Source organism: Nannospalax galili, unplaced genomic scaffold (assembly GCF_000622305.1).
Source record: "Nannospalax galili isolate Female #2095 unplaced genomic scaffold, S.galili_v1.0 scaffold2758, whole genome shotgun sequence".
Taxonomy (NCBI): domain Eukaryota; kingdom Metazoa; phylum Chordata; class Mammalia; order Rodentia; family Spalacidae; genus Nannospalax; species Nannospalax galili.
This window is the reverse complement of record NW_008340930.1, coordinates 176643-182642: the sequence shown is the minus strand read 5'-3', so window position 1 is coordinate 182642 and position 6000 is coordinate 176643. Positions and strand designations below refer to the sequence as shown.

At 42.3% G+C, this 6000-nt stretch overlaps 1 protein-coding gene across 2 annotated transcripts in view; it reads left to right on the top strand.

Annotated features, from left to right (window-relative positions):
- Positions 1-4373: 4373 nt before the first annotated feature.
- Positions 4374-6000, top strand: part of Poc5 (POC5 centriolar protein) — a 35095-nt gene continuing 33468 nt past the window's right edge. For both annotated transcript variants that reach the window (XM_008836079.3, XM_008836080.3), the window contains exon 1: positions 4374-4529. The gene's annotated coding sequence lies outside the window, so the exon portion shown is untranslated. The remainder of the gene's footprint in view (positions 4530-6000) is intronic.

Below are 6000 nucleotides of genomic sequence, written 5' to 3'. Positions count from 1 at the left end.
CAGACATAACTACAGGAACCAGGATAATGGAAAGGAACCAGGGAGGTAAAGGAAAAGAAAGAACCTGAAAGAGAAGACCAGTAGGAAACACGCCTTAATAAGAGAGGCATGGATAAAAATTGGGTTAATTTAAGGGAGGAGGGAGGGAAGGGTATGCAAGGAACCTAGGGAATAAAGGGAAAGAAGGAGCTCAAGAGAGGTAGACTGTAGGAGAAGGGTATTAGTAAGGGAGAAAGGGGGAAATGGGGGCACCTTAAGTGGGAAAACCATGATGGAGGGGTGACACAATGTGAGAGATAAATAATGCCTAGCTAGTTTTGAAAACCAGAGGGAACCATATTACTCCTACAACCTACTGACAAATTATACATAGCAGATCAAGAAATATATGTCTATGTAAGGTTTATCTCAGAACAATTGGTCTTTGCCCAAGATTTATCTGCATGGCACACAGTAATTAAAAGAACCAGACTGGTTCTTGGATGTTTAACAGACATACTTTGAGTCCTATAATAATTTGGTCAGAGGGACATATAGGACAGTTTTTGCTCCTTGCCCTCCTAGGTTGGCTAGTTGCAGGGGACTATGAGCATCTCTCAAAATGTCCTGTAATTGTGGTGGGTCACCTGTCCTCTTGATCAAGGAGGCCGAGGAGACCCTACCAGATGGACTTGAACCAGTGTCCAGTCTACAAAAAGGAGGAATCATTTCCTCCATGTTTCCAAGTGAAGCCAACCATGGTTGAGCAGGACCTTTGACTTATTTTCACATAGGTGGAACTGGTAAAAGAAAGGAGCCAGGGGCTCCTCCCAAGCTCATGTGACCCCTGAGGAACAGATCCTCAAAGGACCTTAAGAGTAAAAATAATTTTGTTTATCTAGGCCAATTGTATAGCCTTAAACACTCAATAGGAAAGTATAACCAAGGATTAAAGGTGCCAATATAATTTTTAAGGGTCCATATGTATAGCTAAAGTCTACATACCATACCACATAGGAGATACCTTCTTTTGAGTTGTTGGCCAGGGTGGCCAAAGGGACTCCCAGGTAGTAACCCAGCATAAAACTGGGAAAATGAACAGCAGACCCCAATCTTCTCTAAAGGAATATTGACAACTGATTGCTGCTAGATGAGGAACAGCTGACCTTCCTAATGTAAAGACCTCTAGATAGGCTGACCAGATTCACCAGATGGACAAGTACTGGGGAATGGCTGGGGGTGCTGACAACACAGCAGACAGTAGCAGTAGTAGAATTAGGGCTCTAGTTGGGGGAGGGAGGCTATGGGAGGGTGCCATCTGGAAAGTGGGTGTATAGTTGAATAAGATGGTTTGGGATGTTCTGTGTGATATACACACAAAAAAATCAACATATTTTTTAAAAATGAATTATATTTGAGGAGGAAGCATGGAAATTTACATCATGCTAATTAGTAGAGGTGATAAACATTACCATTAAAATCTACCCGATGACTTTATAGAGATAGACAGGCGCCAGGGATCCAAGTGAAAGTGATTATGACTAGTAATAATCAGATGCATACAGATTAGAGATGCATGCACCAACATCTCACTGTTAGTAGCAAAAGAAAAAGTGAGTCTTTCTACAAGGAACAATATATTCTAGAATGAAATGGAGATCTTTTTTAAAGGTTAAAAACTCATTCAATTTTAAGTCTTACAGGGCTTATACTGAGTTCAATATTGTATAACTGTATTGATTCAACAGCGAACCTAAAAATTTTATAGCCACTTTTGGAAAGAGATGTATCTTTGCTTTGGAAACTGTTATTGAGTATGTTAATGCTGTAACAACATGCTTCTTCTAAAAAAAAAAATTAAACGAGCCCTGTAACAACAACAACAAAATGATCAGTAAGGACAGACATCTATCTGCTCTCTCAGAAAGATTTCTGCAGGAGCCATGCCCACCTTTGTGGAACTCAGTACCAAAGCCAAAATGCCTTCTGTGGGCCTGGGTACCTTCCCCAAACCAAGTCAAGGAAGGTGAACATTGATGCCAGATAACGTCACATTGACTGTGTGTACGTGTATTATAATGAGAGTGAGGTGGGAGAAGCCATCCAAGAGAAGATCAAAGGGAAGACTGTGAATCGGGAGGTCCTTTTTATCATTAGCAAGCTGTGGCCCACCTGCTTTGAGAGAAAACTGCTGAGGAAACCTTTCAGAAGACCCTCACAGATCTGAAACTGGACTCTTTGGACCTCTGTCTTATTCACTGGCCACAGGGATTTCAGTCGGGTGGGGAAGGGGAGGAGTCATTCCCTAAAGATGACAAAGGCAATGTTCTCACCAGTAAAATAACATTCTTGGATGTCTGGGAGGTAATGGAAAAACTGGTGGATGAGGGATTAGTGAAAGCCCTGGGTGTCTCCAACGTCAACCACTTCCAGATTTGTTTCTGGAACAAACTTGAACTGAAACATAAACCAGTGACCAATCAGGTTTGAGTGCCACACATATCTCACCCCGGACAAACTGATCCAGTACTGTCACTCCAAGGGCATCATTTGTGAAAGAGAGGTACCCTTGCTCCAGAGTGTGTTACTGAATATGTTAAAGCTGTAATGAAATGCTTCTTCTACTCATGTAGTTATTAAAATTTTTAATTAATTAATTAATTAATAATACATTGAAAAAATAATATGGAAAGTAATTGAGGAAGGTATTTGGCCTCTACAGACAGTGACACACATATGCACACACAGAAGCATGTACATACACACACACACACACACACACACAGAAGATGAGGAAGAGGAATTTGGATCCTAGTGACAGGAACACAAAGGAATAGTGAATCAATAGCCATCACAGTGGATGGTTTACTGTATAGTAATTCAGTTGAAAAGCAATTATTAGATCAAAGAATGGATTTTTATCTAGTGATAGGAATTTGTCCTTTAAAATAAACATGAGAGAAAAGGGAATCATAGCTTAGGGAAAAGAAATTTCTGGTGTTCTTACTTCAGAATCTTAACAGTTAGAAAAGCAGGTGAGATGGCTCAGCAGGTAAAGGGGCTTGCTGTCAAGCCTGAGGACCTGAGTTCAATCCCCAGGTCACACATGGTGGGAGACAATCAGTTCCCATAAGTTGTCCTCTGATCTTCACACATGCACCATGGTTTATGCAGGAAAGTAGGTGAGACTTAGATCATGCCATTTCTATCTACAGGGGAAAAAAGGAGAAAAACTCATCTTCTAGGTAACTAGAAGGAGGGATGGGACAGAGGGATGATGACAATGACAGGCAGGGTTGGGGGACATGAGACTCAAGCAGATCTTATTTGTTTTCTAGCTTGGGGTATCATAAGGCTGAATCCTTTGCCATCTGGATTCTTATGTGCCTCTAGTTATATCTTTTAGCAATTGTAATGAAACAGATGAAAGACTTTTTATGTGTATGAGTGTTTGCCTATATGCAGTTATATGCATCACATGGGTGCAGTGCCTGTAGAGGTCAGAAGAGGTGATTGGACCCCCTGGAACTGGAATTACAGGCAGTTGTAAGCTGCCTTTTGTGTGATGGGAACCGAACCCAGGTCCTTTTAAGAACACCAAGTACTTTTTTTTAATGCACATAAAATATATGTACAATTGGTTAAAATACTTACATTTGTAAAACAAAATTACAGAATAATAGTGCTCTGAAACAGACAGTGGAATATTCATATAAAGGAGATTGCCAAATAGAGTAGAAAATATCAAGTCTTTAAGAACTGGCTGCTGACTTTTAATGCCAGGAGATAGTACTCTTAACTGTTGAGCCATCTCTCAACCCCAAGACTAAAATTTTTATGTCTATGTGATGGTTAATGTATTAACTCATTTGATCTCCCTACCACCGTTTTATGTGGGTAGAATGCCCACGGTGATGAATGCCTGGAAAAATTAGAATATAAATTATAATTAGTATCTGATCGTTAAGGTCGATATTCTGCCAGGAGGGGCCTGCCTTGCAGTTTAAGACACGTGAGTCATTAGCAAAATCTAGGCTGGCGGTTTCTTAAAGCTTGGTCTTTAGAATCAGTCAAATTTTATTTATTAAAAATTCAGGTTCCATGACTCAAGATTGAAAAAATCAACAGAAGGCATGGAGAATCTGCTGCAGATGGCCAGCCGCACACAGTTTAACAGCCTTGCGCAGTCTCAACCGAATCTGGCCCTGGAGTCGATCCGTAGTGCTTAGCCTCAGAGCAGCAAGGTGCATGCGCAGTACCAGCTCCACGCGCTGGGCAGAGCTCCCTGAGACCCTGCACCTGGGGTTCTCTTTTAAGTCTCCTAATTCCGGCTTCTCTGGCAGCGGCCCAAGGCCCCGCCCCTTCCTGCAGACCAATCAAATATGAGGTTGCTGAGGCCGGGAGCCAATGGCCAGGGCTGTCTTTGATCCCTGCCAGCAGTTTTGAAACTGCCTGGTGGCTGCTAGGGAATCCGCTGAACTCCCGGTGTTTGCAGCTTCCCCGGCCCGCGCGGCGAGTAAGGAGCCGGGGCTCGGTGGAGCGCAGACGGGGTAAGAACCGGGAGTTGCATCTCCGGTTCCTCCGCGCTAGGCCCGGGAGCGCCCTTCCCGGAGCGGGGTTGAGCATCGCGATTAATTAAAATGTGGGGGAAATAGCCAAACATAACGTTGTGTTTTGATTAAGAATTGGATTTAAACTGGGTTGGGTCGGAGGGCGATGAAACAATTTCTATCCGTTTGCTTACTCGCCGTTCACTGCATTTTGGGCTGGACTGCGCTCCCCCTCTCCATGCACGCAGTTAGGACGGGTGAAGGGTCAGGGGCTGTCACCTTGCTGTCAGTTGTACTTTGGTTCACTCCCTGCCACGTGGAGGTTACGTTTGAATTCCTGGAGCCCTCTTTGTCAAGCCAGGTCTTTGCTAAGAGATCCCTGTGTATCTGTGACAAACGGAAGCATTCAAACTCTCCTGTGGTTTCTGGTACCCTAGGTTAGATAATGAAACTTTGATGGCGTATATCCTCCACCCACTCAGGCAAGCGTCATTCTTTGGTTTCTGAAGCTAGATACAGGAAGGAACCGTACTGTTGTAGTTTTCCCGTTATCATACCTGCTTGCACACAGCGGGGGAAGTGGCAGCATCCTTTCCAAAAGTACAATCATTGTGTTGCATTTGCTGTATATAATTAAGAAACAACTTTTGAGGTCTGGCTGTACTCGCTCATATTTTATTTAAACAGCACCTCCTAACTGGTTACCTACCAGGTCTGCAAGCAAATCCTAAGGGAAGATGCTAATGAAAATATAAATGAGCCAAATTAACAGTGGTTCCCTGTAAATCGCTGAAGCAGCATTCCTTGCTGCAGGTACCTGCTTATATATATATCCCTAATTGGCTTAACGAAAGATAGTCATGCTGAGATTTTGTGTACTTAATCTCTTGTGTACATAGTAATACTGAATAGAATTGCAGTTTCCTTTTCACACTCTAGCTCTGGCCTATGTTTCTATTCAATATTGTAATATTCCCTGTATCTCGCCTTTCTACTTCAATTTCCATATTGTTTATTTTATTTATTTATTTATTTATTTATTTTTAGCACTCTGTGATTGAGTCCTGTTCCAGCAGCCGTTGACACTGTTCAAGCAAATGCCACAGCAGCTTCCTGGTGGGCAAGCTCAGGGCAATGCTTGCCCTTTTGTGGCATGAGGCTCTGACAGTCTCCATGATGCTTCTCAGGAAGTTCTCGTTTTCTGACTTCCTTGCCAGTCTTTTTTGCTGACTACTCCTTTAAAAGTTAGCAGTTATGAATTTAACTCTCTTCTCATAGTCCTTAACTTTATTAGGATTGTGGTCTTCTCTGATATCATATTGGAAACTAAATTCTCTTTCTAAAAAATACACATGTGCACATATATTTTTGCATACTTTATCACATAAAAATAGGTGATTCCATCCATTCCCATTTTTTTCAATAGATCCCAGTAGAGCAAGGCCTGCTCGAGCTGTACCTCCAGCCTACA